Source organism: Rutidosis leptorrhynchoides, chromosome 3 (genome assembly GCF_046630445.1).
Source record: "Rutidosis leptorrhynchoides isolate AG116_Rl617_1_P2 chromosome 3, CSIRO_AGI_Rlap_v1, whole genome shotgun sequence".
NCBI classification, from domain to species: Eukaryota; Viridiplantae; Streptophyta; class Magnoliopsida; order Asterales; family Asteraceae; genus Rutidosis; species Rutidosis leptorrhynchoides.
The window spans coordinates 135587126-135602066 of NC_092335.1; the positions used below are offsets into that span (position 1 = coordinate 135587126).

Sequence of the window (14941 nt, forward strand, 5' to 3'; positions counted from 1 at the left end):
AACAAAGGCGATATCCGGTATAACAATTCAACCATAGAATGTAGTTTCGATTACTTGTGTCTATTTCATAAAACAGTTATAAAAGCAGCGCATGTATTCTCAGTCCCAAAAATATATATTGCAAAAGCATTTAAAAAGAGGGCAAATGAAACTCACTCTACAATATTTTGTAGTAAAAATATTCATACGACGATACTGCACAATGCACGGTTGACCTTGGATTCACGAACCTATATCATTTGTATATAAATTAAAATGTATAATCGTAATCGAACAAGTTTATATATTATCTTAAATTATATATTATACTTATTTAGTTTCTGTATATATTCAAAATGTTTAATATCTATATATTTAGTTATATTAATATATATATATATATATATATATATATATATATATATATATATATATATATATATATATATATATATATATATATATATATATATATATATATATATATATATTAGTATTATATAAAAAATATCATTAGTTTGTTATATATAAGTATTTATATAAATATTGTTATTATGTTTGATATGTAGGTATATAAACTATTAATATAATTATAATATATGTATTAAGTATATTTTAGGTAGAAAATAGTTATTTGTAATAAAATGATAGTTTTGATAATAATGATTTACTAATAATAATAACTTTCTTAATATCGATAATACTAATAATAATAATGATATTGTTAAAATTGATACTTATGTTAATAATAGTAATAGTAAAACTAATAATTACAAAAATGATATTAATACTAATATTAGTGAAAAATAATAATAACTTGTATTGTTTTTATAATAACAATAATAATAATCCTAATCATAATCATAATCTTCGTGTCAAATTGCTATGATAACGACTATAGTTTCTTATAACATTAATTTGTACCTATAATCATAACTTTTACATGTATTCGTATACTTACAACTATTTTCTATAATCTTTAACCTATTATCTTTTATTATATATTTATGTTATTAATATGCTTAATATCCTTGAAATCATAATAATAATAATACTAATAATAATAATACAATAATAATAATAATACTACAATAACGATAATTTTATTATTGATAATATTAATAATTATAAACATATTGATAATACTAATATTTATAAAATGATACAAATTTTAATATTAATGATAATAATATTAATAATCCTAATCATGTTAATAATAATAATGGTTATACTAGTAATAACCATAATAATAATACTTTTAATTCTTCTAATAAACATATTAATGATATTAATAATTATAACAATTAAAAATAACAATAATTTATAATGATTATAATAATAATAATAATAATAATAATAATAATAATAATAATAATAATAATAATAATAATAATAATAATAATAATAATAATAATAATAATAAAGATTTTTGAAATTAAAAGCTACCTCATAAGGCCTTTTTAAAAAAAAAATTAGTTGCTATCCGCCGGCTCGAACCCGAGACCTCTCGCTCACTCGCTAACCCTCTAAACCATTCTGTCATACATGCTTATATGTTAATATACGAATTCCATTTGTACTTATTATATAATTCTGTTTCTTTTCTTCTTTCTTCTTCACAGCTTAACCAGTCGACCAGGGCAAAATCCAATATCAAATCATTATTTGATTTATCATCAAAACTTAATTACTAATAACCAGTAATGGTAAATAACAGACTCATAACAAAAAAAAAATATAAAACAAGGAACAGCTGAAGCTGTTATCGAAGGAAATAAAATAAATAACTCAAAGTTTGATTTCGAATTCAAGGAGGTTTCACATTATATTAATAACATGAAATGGTTTGTTGATAGTTAAAGCTAAGGGGTATAAAATACTATTAAATTTTAGCAGGAAATACTATTAAATACGATACAATTTTACTCAAGATATTTATTTATTTATTGAATGGATATACTTAAACCTTGCTACAACACTTATAGGCAGTGTACCTAATCGTACAGTAGTGTAGTTTTTAGTAAGTCCGGTTCATTCCACAGGGAAAATCTTTAAACAAAGCTTAACGCTATATTAGTTTAAATTTATAAAATACAAATATATATAAGTAATATTATTATCATAAAGGGGGTTTTTACCGTTTAATGACCGGTTTGTCGATTTTAAAACTTTAGTCGTAGTTAAAACCAAAATTAAAAATAAATACAAGACTTAATGTAAAGTAAATAACGATAATGAAATTGCGATAAATAAAAGTGCGATAAAATAAACTTGCGATAATTAAAAAGTGCGATAATTAGAAGTGCAATTAAATATAAAATAAAGGAAATTAAATATGAAATAAAATAATTATGCTTATTTAAACTTCCGTAATCATGATGTTTGACGTGTTGATTTTAGTTTTATGCCCATGGGTTAATTTTCCTTTGTCCTGGATTATTTAATATGTCCGTCTGGTTTTTGTCCATAACAGTCCATCAGTCATAAATATAAAGTGCGAGTGTCCTCGTCAAATTATCCTTATACCCTAAGTCAAATATTTTAACTAATTGGGGACTTAAACTGTAGCAAGATTTTAATACTTTGTTTAATAATTACACCAGGATGTCGACTGAGTGTAACCCAAGGTTTTAATACTTTGTTATCAATTATGCCAAGTGTCCTTGTACATAATTTCACCCCTGTTTTAATAATTCTAGTGGCTATTAATCCATTCCCGTGTCCGGTTAAATGAACGATTATTCGTACATATAAATATCCCGCCCATCATGTCCGATTGAGTGTATATGGTTATTTATAGGGACGTCCAATTGTAAATCTTTATATTAACATTAACGAACTATCATTTAGTTAAACAAATATAAAGCCCATTAATAGCCCATAGTCTAATTTCCACAAGTGTCGTTCTTTTGTCCAAACCCCAATTATGGTACAAAGCCCAATTACCCAATTTTAATATTTTTAGCCCAACATCATGATTACTTCGGATTAAATAAGCATAATAATAACTTAGCTACGAGACATTAAATTAAAAAGGTTGAACATAACTTACAATGATTAAAAATAGCGTAGCGTTACACGAACAGAATTTCGACTTACACCTTTACAACATTCGCTAACATACCCTTATTATTAGAATTAAAATTAAAATTAAAATTAAAATATAAATATAAATATATACTACTTATATAGATAGAGAGATTGATATTATGGATGGAAAAATGGTGCACCAAAGCTCGATTTTTATAGGCCTGTGATCTGGAAAAGGGGCTCATGCGATCGCATGGATTTATGCCTTCCAGGCCATGCGATCGCATGGCCAGCTGGGGAGAGCCACTTTTGGTTGTTTTCTTCTGATAACGTTTATTTAAATATAATATAATATATATATTAATTTTAAGAATTAATTATATATTATATTATATTCATATGCATAGTTGACTTGTAATTTTTAGTCCGTTGCGTCGAGCGTTGAGAGTTGACTCTGGTCCCGGTTCCGGATTTTCGAACGTCCTTGCGTACAATTTAATATCTTGTACTTTTCATTTTGAATCTTGTACTCTTGTAATTTTGAGACGTTTTTTTATCAATAATTGGAACCTCATTGATTGTATTTTGTACTTTTGAGCTTTTTGGTCGTTTGCGTCTTCAATTCGTCGAATCTGTCTTTTGTCTTCACCTTTTATTATTTAAACGAATATCACTTGTAAATAGGACAATTGCAACTAAAAGCTTGTCTTTCTTGAGGAATAATGCTATGAAATATATGTTCATTTTTAGCATTATCAAATATTCCCACACTTGAGCGTTGCTTGTCCTCAAGCAATATAGTCTTGAAATACTAGAATCACTTCTTTATTCTTCAAACTTTGTACATCAGTGATTTCTTTACGGGAGTATAAACAATGGTAGTAACGATGTGGTTTACAGTCCCACATGACTATAAAATTTAGATCCATTAAGGAAATTGGATCTTTATGAAAATATTTGATCTTTTGAAAATTAAATCTAGTTTTTACCCTAGATAAGTTTTCCGGAATAACCCTTCACCGGTGTTTGCAAAATATTTTTGTGGGCTTGGTGGGTTTCAGATTTGAAAATTTTAGCTCAAAACTTGTGGTTTTGTGTCACCTACTTGCTAACCTTGTATTAGGAAAGCAACACATCCAGTATACTTGCACCGTATATTACCTTTCGGTAAACTACCGTCCGGTTATAAAGGAAAGCGTTGAACAAGCAACTATTAAGGCAATGTCCCCTGACATGCTTTTAATTATGGTCTATAACATGTCGGACGCAATTACTATTCTTTGTAGGAGCAATAGTAAAGCTCACCCTTATGATTTTTCGGTCTGGCACAAGGTCTTGTCTTCGACCATGCTATGCAACCACCGTTCTTACGGTTGACACCCGATTTGGTTCAGATGACCTAATGAATTCCAGGTGAATTCCTAGGATTTTACGTTCAATGGTAATGAACGCATTGAAAATGGGTTTTCAGAAAACAAATCGGTTTATAATTTGATCAAAATATTTTCTCGTTCAAGTTCGAGTTTAGATATCATTGAATTCCATGAGTTTGAATTCTCAATCTTTAAGGTCAATCTCTAGGATTGAGTAATATCATGCTTAAAAGCTGATTTTTGATCTTTTAAGGAGATTATCCTTTCTGGGGATCTGATTTATTAGTCTTATCAAGCTAATTTTCACGGTGCCCCCCATTGTACGAGATAAATCCTTCTCATGGTTAGGATAAATCTGACCACTTGGCGACCCTGTTTTATGTTGAGGTCCGTGGATTTCCTGCTGATTTTAGAGATGACTTTTCTAGATTTTTCATCAACCTACAGCTGGTCTGGACGACAACTTCATGACCTAAATCAAGAAGCGCGTGTCTTTTTCGAAAGACTTTACTTCCTTTTAACGATGGAATTGATTTATCGTGTAGATCCATCTCTTCTTTTCTTTCATCGGGTAAAACAGTTAATTATCGTCCAAAACAAAAGTATTTTCAATTATTTGTACAAAAATATGTGATATGTATTTTGAATAACTCGGTGAAAATTTCCCACACTTGGCTTTTATTTTCCTTTTTATTGTCCTCTATTCCATTTTAAATCAATTTTAACATTTTAGTTTGTTTCTCAATTTATGTCCTTTCTGAGGTAACAATAATTTCGGTGTTAACACCTAGTTTTATCGTTCATAAATATGTATAAACATGATTTTGAGTTCATTTAATTGAAAATTTTGAAATTTTTTACTAGAATTGGGTAGTCAGTATATAAGACTAGGGCTGTTTTTTATTATCAGAGAGCACTAGATTCTAATACAACTACTACTTTACTAGTATTTCTAATGGTAACCAAGTGTTTAAAGTAAAAAAATTTAAAAAATCCGAAAGAATTTAACCCCTTCCCACACTTAAGATCTTGCAATGCCCTCATTTGCAAGAAATCAGTAACAATTTAAATTATTGAGGGTGATTAGCGTAGAAATGATTAAATTTTACCAAAGTTTCCAAACATATTGCCGTTTATTTGCTGAATGATAAATGGTACATATCATTTGTCCATTCTGTCTGTTGTTACATCACATTTATCTTGTCGTCAAAATTAGTAGCTTTTGCTGAACTTAATGCCAGTCTTTGAAAATGCGCTGTTTTACCCTGTTTTGTACAATTTACCATATACATGCATACAAATATAAACATGCATGGCAATTTGAAATGGGACTTAATATCCCACTTTCAAATCCTAAATGTGAAATATTAGTAAACAATAATAATAAAAATGATAAAGATTACATAAGTATATTCAATAACATAAGTTTAAACATGAATAAGTAAAAAGATAAAAACATAAAAATCATATAAATAACCAAATGGAACTAAATCAGTCTGGATATGGGTTCCAGTTCATCTCGTCAGGTTGGTTCCATTGTTGGTTATAGGTGTTCTGATAGGCTTGATTATAGTCATACCGGTTAAAGGGTGGTCGGATATCGGGGCTGTGTGGCGGAAAATGAGCAGGTCGAGTAGGTACGTAATTATTTGGTACCTGATATGATAGCTGGCTCATGATTTGGTGCTGATGAACTAACCAGCTATCGTGTTGGCGTCGCCTATAATCCTCGTATACTCGCTCGGAGTTCCACTGCTCATACATACTATGTCTGGCCGCGTTCGTCATTGCTTCCTCATCTATACGAACGTGGACGTCAAGAATAGCATCTCGAAAGACATCCCTAATGTCTTCTGCCTCCTCCATTTCCTCGTCTGAGCCTCTCTCTACCTGAGGATGAGATCCCTCATAGGGTACTGCCTGGTTACGTCTACTTTTCAATACCTTAGCACCCACATAAACTTTCAATCATAAGGGCTCAACCTGTTCTCTACAAAGCTGTAATGGACCCCCTTGGTTCCTATCAACACCTAAATACTCTCCAATGAGAGTAACAAAAATACCTCCTCCTATTATACTCCCGTCCTGCATTCCCTCTACCATTTTAGATAAATAAAAAGCAACACAGTAAGGGATATTGACAAAGCTTCTAGGATCCCGAATACACTTTAGGTAGAATAAATCATGTAAGGTAAGTTTTTCTTTATTATGACCTCTCTGTGTAATTGAGTTAGCCAAAAATCTATGAATAATACGAAGCTCGGCTCTGTCAATATGTGTATAGGAGTGTCCTCCTGCTCGTGTAAAAACATCAAAATGTGACATACGCCTCCAAATGGCGTCAGCGTCAAAGTTACTATCTACCCTTTCACCATAATGAATCAAATTTGTACAATCGGGTAATAGCAACTCACCAGGAGTATATATCTGTAAGGCCCTGGCCATGTTCAGCATGGACATTCTGTACATCCTACCGCCAAGGATAAACCTAAGAAATCTTCTATCATCTATTCTAACTATATTTGTATCAAGTGATACAGTACTCATCAACTTAACACACCATTCCTTATATACAGGTCTACGAATGGTGAAAAGACGTTCCCAATCTGTAAAAGAAGAACTGCCATACCTTTGAACTAAAAGCTGTCTAACACAGTCAGCTAGATGGACCGTTTCCAAAGGGGCCCAATCGATTACCCATGGCACCTCTACATTTTTTGTTACCAATTTGAATTTGTTCCTTTGATATGTCTCGTAATCTCTCCATCTCCTATCAAATCTCAGATTAGGATGCAGAGTGTGCTCAGGAATCGTTGGGAATTCTACTGGCGGCCTCATCGAGAATACTATGAATTCATTAACAAACTGTATCGGATCATAATAAGGTATGTGCTGATCAGGCTGTTGTTGTGGTTCTTGTTGTTGTTCTTGTTCGTGTTGCATTTCTGGTTCTGGTTTTGGTGCTGGTGCTGGTCGTCTAGATGATGATGCTCCTGAACCTCCAGTATCGGCTTTCTGCAAAACACATTAAACAAAAAATTTGTGCATCCAAATATGCATTAGTGTTAGCAAAATAACAACTTAAAACAATCATTATAACATGTTAAATCAAAATTAAACTTATACACATTTTCACAATTTTTCACAATTCTACACTTTTCAAATAAGCACATATGAAAATGTATACAAAATTCATAAGCATTTAACTCAAATAACATGTCAAAATAGTCATTACTAATAATTAAACAAGTCTCAAATGGCAAATATATCAAATTAATCAAGTTCATGAATTTTGGACTTAAAAAGTCCACTTTAATCTCTAAAAATCATGTTTAGGATCAATGTTTGGATCATTTAACTATCTAAACATGTTACACTACTCAATTTAGCAATAATTCATGACAAAAATCGGCCATAACCTGTTTATATCAAAAAGCCCCAAATTGCTCAAGAACACAAACCCTAGATTTCTAAAAATTTTGAAGTTTTTGGCTTCAAATCATGTTAAATAGCATCAATCTAGGTTATACATGCATAAAATACTAACAATTTAACACTAATTACACTAAAAATTAACAAAATTGCATTAGGTAAAAAATTGGAATTTATCACAAAAACTAGCAAATTTATGAGTTTAGGGGTGTAACTTTTACCATTTTGCTGAAGAATGGGAATCTAGACATGATTAGGGCAAGAAAAATGATGAATTACGGTGGATTTTGGTGAATTTTGATGAAAATTTTAGAGTATTTTCGTGTATGTTGTGTGTGTTTGTGGATGAAGAACAGCAGTAAGCTGTATGTATCAGGCCTGTTTTCCAGCTCCATGCGATCGCATGGAGTTGGAGTGCAATACCCATGCGATCGCATGGGTATCCGGGAACAATGTTTTAAGCTTTTTTTTTTTATAAAAATAAAACCTTATACTTTATAAAACTTATAATTAATTAAATTTTAAAAATTTGTTTTCCTTTAGGAGCGAGGGTGTTTCGGATCGATGTCCTAGTCTGTCCCTTGACAAAATTTTTAAAATTTGTCAAATCAAAGCGCGGTTTTAAAAGTAAAGATTTTTGGGTTTTTTAATGTTTTTGGCATACTTTAATTCAATAAGATTAAAAATAATGATAATAAAAGTTCTCGTTCCTCCCTCGGGTAAAGCAATTTCGGTTCAACGACCTAGTCTTCAACTCACGACGAATTTTAAAAAACATATTTTTAACTTAGCGAAATAAAGTAAATTTTTTTTTTTTAAATTCACACCAAACTTAAATTTAAAATATGCATAAAATTAAAAATTCACACCAAACTTAAATAAAAATTCATATTATAAATTCACACCAAACTTATATTATATTTTTGTTTTTATACATACAAAATTATATTAAAAAGATTAATTTTTCAAATATTTACAATTTTAAATATATTGATTTTACAAAGTTCAAAATATTAATTTAATATTTATATATTAATTTTAAAAACATGGTAAAAAAATAAAATTAAAAATCTTTTTGGCTTTTATCCCACTTTAATCAATCAAATATTATCAAAAATATGCGCCCCTCTTTTTGGTAAAGTAATTTCGGTTCCATGACCTAATTTAACTCATGACGAATTTTTGAAATATTTTGGGTTGATTGATTAAAGATATTTATACCTTAAGAATAAACGTTAAATTTCGCAGTGATGTAATAAATTTTCGTATGATATCAATAATTTCGGTCGCCAAACCTAATTTTATTCAATACCAATTTAATACTTTATAGCGAACAAATTAACGTTTATTATCAAAAGGTTAAAAATAAAAATAAAAAAATAAAAACTGTACAGACTTATCTGTGAGATAGTATTCTTAGTTATATGATCTATCTCATTCATAAGATAGTCGGTTTAATTGGTTTTCCATAGCTACATAGGCGTAACCTCGAGCATTCAGTGTTTTTTCTTCTAAACATATGAACGGTCCGTCTCTGCATAAAGTAACAAATTCGGTATTTGAATAGGTTTGATTATTTGAACATTTACCTTCATGTGACCATTTTCCGCATTTGTGACATCTTTCAAGGTGTCGTGCTCTTCTTTTCGCTGCGGATTTTGATTTTCCTTTACCAAATTGTAACTTATTATCTTCGCATCTGGATTCTTTTCTTACTCCGTCCAATCTTTCTCTGATTACTGATACTAATTCACTCGGAAGTGTGTCATTATTACGTTTAGTGATCAAAGCGTTTAGCATTAGACCATGGTTTAGTTCACAGGCAGTCTTCATTTCCTAAAAAAATAAAAATTCAGAATGGGGGGAGAAGACTAGTTCTTTAGGGTCTGCTAAGGAAAGACCATTCGGGTTCCATTTTCGAGAACTACACAAAAACAGACAATCTAACTCTAACAGAAATACATATTATCCTTTAAAGACTTGATTCTCCCCACACTTAGTTAGCTGTGGTATCGAAATTGTGATTAACTTCGTTGTCGACTTCCATCGAACTATCTATGTAATGTTTAACTCTGTGACCATTAACTTTAAATTCAATTCCATTTGAATTTATTAATTCTATCGTTCCGTATGGGAAAACTCTTTTGACTATGAATGGTCCAGACCATCTTGATTTCAATTTTCCAGGAAATAGCTTGAATCGTGAATTGAAAAGAAGAATTCTGTCTCCTTCTTTGAATTCTTTTGAACTTCTGATTCTTTTATCATGCCATTTCTTCGTTCTTTCTTTATATATTAACGAATTTTCGTATGCTTCATGTCTTAATTCTTCTAATTCGTTTAGTTGACTTAACCGTAGACGTCCAGCTTCATGTAAATCAAGATTACATGTCTTCAAAGCCTAAAATGCTTTGTGTTCAATTTCTACTGGAAGATGACATGCTTTTCCATAGACGAGTTTAAAAGGTGTGGTTCCAATTGGAGTTTTGTAGGCTGTTCTAAAAGCCCAGAGTGCATCCTCCAATTTAATGGACCATTCCTTCGGATTTGATCCTACGGTTTTCTCTAGAATACGTTTTAAAGCTCGGTTGGTATTTTCAACTTGTCCACTTGTTTGTGGATGATATGCGGTGGAGATTTTATGAGTTACTCCATATCTTTTGAGAACTTTCTCAAGTTGATTATTACAGAAATGAGTACCCCGATCACTTATTAAAGCTTTCGGTGTTCCAAACCTCGCAAAAAGATGTTTTAAAAAGTTGACTACAACTCGTGCATCGTTAGTTGGGAGAGCTTGTGCTTCCGCCCATTTAGATACATAATCAATGGCGATGAGAATATAGAGATTATTATGAGATTTTGGAAATGGACCCATAAAGTCAATACCCCAAATGTCAAATACTTCACATACTTGAATGACATTTTGTGGCATTTCATCACGTTGACTTATTTTTACGGCCCTTTGACAAGCATCACAGGATTTGCAAAGAAGGTGTGCGTCTTTGTAAATTGTAGGCCAATAGAATCCAGCATCATAAACTTTTCTTGCTGTTAGTTGAGGCCCATAGTGCCCTCCTGTTGGTCCTGTGTGACAATGGTTTAAAATTTTACTAGCTTCATCTCCGAATACACATCGGCGTATTATTCCATCGGGACAACTTTTAAACAGATGTGGATCTTCCCAAAAATAGTGTTTTATATAACTAAAGAATTTCTTTCGTTTTTGGTACGATAATCCTTTTTCAAGGAATCCACATACTAAGTAGTTTGCATAGTCTGCAAACCATGGTATTTCATTATAATCTATCTTCAATAGATATTCATCAGGAAAGTTGTCTTGTATGGCCGATTCATTTAGAACTTCTAATTCAGGATTTTCAAGACGAGAAAGATGATCAGCGGCGAGATTTTCTGCTCCTCTTTTATCTCGGATTTCAATATCGAATTCTTGTAAGAGTAAGATGCAACGGATTAATCTTGGTTTGGCATCTTGTTTCGAAAATAGGTATCTAAGAGCAGAATGGTCGGTATAGACCACCGTTTTTGCTAGAACGAGATATGAACGAAATTTGTCAAAAGCAAAGACAATAGCAAGGAGTTCTTTTTCAGTAGTTGTATAATTTGTTTGTGCTCCTTGTAACGTCTTACTATCATAATATATAGGTTAAAATCGTTTTTCAATCCTTTGTCCTAAAACGGCTCCCATTGCAAAATCACTTGCATCGCACATTAGTTCAAACGGTAGATTCCAATTTGGTGTTATCATGATCGGCGCATTAGTGAGTTTCTCTTTAAGAATATTAAAAGATTTGATACATTTATCTGAAAAGATGAATGGAGCATCCTTTTCTAGGAGTTTATTCATAGGAGTGGCAATTTTAGAAAAATCTTTTATGAAACGTCGGTAAAAACCGGCATGCCCTAGAAAACTCCCAACTCCTCTAACATTGGTGGGATGTGGAAGTTTAGCAATTACATCTACTTTAGCTCTATCCACTTCAATTCCTTCTTTTGAAATTTTATGTCCAAGAACGATGCCTTCTTTAACCATGAAATGGCATTTCTCCCAATTAAGTACTAGATTTGATTGTTCGCATCTAATAAGCATTCGTTCAAGATTAACTAGACATGATTCAAATGTATCACCGAAGACTGAAAAGTCATCCATGAAAACTTCCATGCATTCTTCTATCATGTCGTGAAAAATCGCCATCATGCACCTTTGAAAGGTTGCAGGGGCGTTGCAAAGTCCAAATGGCATGCGTTTGTAAGCAAAAGTACCATAAGGGCACGTGAATGTGGTTTTCTCTTGATCTTCGGGTGCTATTGGAATTTGAAAGTATCCGGAAAATCCATCAAGAAAACAATAATAACTATTTCCGGCTAATCTTTCCAACATTTGATCAATGAAAGGTAAGGGAAAGTGATCTTTTCTGGTAGCGTCATTTAATTTTCTATAATCAATACATACACGCCATCCTGTTACAGTCCTTGTAGGAATAAGCTCATTTTTTTCATTTGTAATGACAGTCATGCCACCCTTCTTAGGCACGCATTGAACTGGGCTTACCCATGGACTATCAGAGATTGGATAAATTAAACCTGCATCTAGCAGTTTAATAATTTCTTTTTTAACTACATCTTGCATATTCGGATTTAGTCTTCGTTGGCGTTGCACATACGTTTTATGACCTTCTTCCATAAGGATTTTATGTGTGCAATACGAAGGACTTATTCCTTTAATATCATGAATCTTCCATGCAATGGCTGGTTTATGAGCTTTCAACGAAGAAATGAGTTGAGATTTCTCATTTTTAGTAAGAGAAGACGATATTATTACAGGTAATTCAGATTCACCATGTAAATAAGCGTATACCAAATGGTTTGGAAGTGGCTTTAACTCTAATGTCGGTGGTTCTTCTATCGATGATTTATATCGATATCTGTCTTCTTCTTTTAGCATTTGAATTTCTTCTATTGTTGGTTCATATCCATTAGCTATTAGTGTAGCTAACATTTCAGCTTCATCAATTGGTTCATTACCTTCTCCTAAAGAACATTCTCCTGTTCCTTGTAATTCTGGAAATTCTTCTAATAATTCTACATGTGAATCTATAGTTTGAATATAATAACATGTATCATCTGCAGATTGCGGTTGTTGCATTGCTCTATCAACTGAAAAGGTAACACTCTCGTCCTCTATACTTAGGGTCAGTTTCTTACCGAACACTTCTATCATTGCTTTAGCCGTGTTTAAGAATGGTCTTCCTAATATGAGAGGAACTTGAGAATCTTCTTCCATGTCCAGAACAACAAAATCTACTGGAAATACTAAAGTACCAACTTTAACTAGCATGTTCTCCATTATCCCTCTAGGATATTTTATTGATCGATCGGCTAGTTGTATGCTTATTCTTGTTGGTTTCAATTCTCCAAGGTCTAGTTTAGTGTATAGTGAATACGGCATTAAATTTATACTAGCACCTAAGTCTGCCAATGCTTCTATTGAACTAAGACTACCCAGAAAACATGGAATTGTGAAACTTCCTGGATCAGATAGTTTTTTCTGGTATCTTATTCAACAGCACTGCTGAACAATTAGCATTCATAGTAACAGCCGAGAGTTCTTCCATTTTCTTTCTATTCGAGATTAGATCTTTCAGAAATTTAGCATATCTAGGTATTCCTGAAATCACATCAATGAAAGGAAGATTTACATTTATCTGTTTAAACATATCCAAGAATTTGGATTGCTCGGCTTCAAGTTTCTCTTTTTTTATTTTACTTGGGTAAGGAAGTGGTGGTTGGTATGGTTTAACATAAGGTTTATCCTTAGATGTGTTATCTTCATTAACCTTTTCAACTACCGGTTCTTTTTCCTTATCTTGTTCAGGTTGTGGTTCTTGTGGATTAGGAATAGCTTCATCAGAAGTTACAGGTATTTCAGGTGGTTTAAGTGTTGTACCACTTCTTGGGGTAATGGCTTTAGCTGTTTCATTCCGGGGGTTAGCATTTGTATCACTAGGTAAACTTCTCGGTTTTCTTTCACCTATTAACCTTGCTAGGTTACTTACTTCTTGTTCCAAGTTTTGAATAGAAGCTTGTTGATTTCTAAATGCTTGAGCATTTTGTTTATTAGTTTGTTTTTGAGATGTGAAAAACTGCGTTTGAGTTTCAACTAGCTTCGTCATCATATCTTCTAAATTCGGCTTTTTATCATCGGTTTGTGGTGGTTTGTTTTGAAAATTAGGTCTTTACTGATTGTAAGTATTATTGGATACTTATTGATTGCTAGGACCTTGTTGGTTATTGTATGGAATATTTCGATTATAATTCTGGTTTTGATTGTAGATCGGTCTTGGCGGTTGATAATTATTCTGATAATTATTTCCAGGCCTTTGGTTTAGATATGAAACATTCTCTCTTTGTTCCATTGTTAATTCAATACTGAGACAATCTTTTGTCAAATGTGGTCCTCCATACTGCTCACAACTAATTCGTATTGAGTGGATATCTTTAGTCATCTTTTCCATTCGTCTCTCGACAGCATCTATCTTTGCGAAAATAGAATCTAAGTCATGGCTAGAATCGGCTCTAGCTGCTTTAGATGATCTAATGATATCTTTTTCTTGGTGCCACTCATGTGAGTGGGAAGCAGTGTTATCAATAATTTTGTAAGCATCAGTTTCGGTTTTCTTCATAATAGAACCACCAGCTGCTATATCGATGTCTTTCCTTGTAGTGATGTCGCATCCTTGGTAGAATATTTGTACTATTTGACAGGTGTCTAAACCATGTTGCGGACATCCTCTTAATAACTTTCCAAATCTTGTCCACGCCTCATATAGCGTTTCATTCGGCTTCTGTGTGAACGTAACAATTTCTCCTTGAAGTCTTACGGCTTTAGATGCCGGAAAGAATTGTTTAAGAAATTTTTCAACTAAAACGTCCCATGTATCAATCGCCCCTTCAGGTAACGATTCCAACAAATCTTTGGCTTCTCCCTTTAAAGTCCAGGGAAATAACATGAGATATATCTGTTCATCCTCCACTTCTCGGATTTTAAATAGTGTGCAGATCCTATTAAAGGTACGAAGATGTTCATTTGGATCTTCCTTCGGCGCCCC

The 14941-nt window shown here is 32.0% G+C and overlaps 1 non-coding gene across 1 annotated transcript; it reads left to right on the forward strand.

Annotated features, from left to right (window-relative positions):
• The first annotated feature begins 14603 nt into the window (after positions 1–14603).
• Positions 14604–14710, forward strand: LOC139903502 (small nucleolar RNA R71). Its single transcript, XR_011778317.1, has one exon. It is a non-coding gene; the product is annotated as a small nucleolar RNA R71 (small nucleolar RNA).
• Positions 14711–14941: the final 231 nt, after the last annotated feature.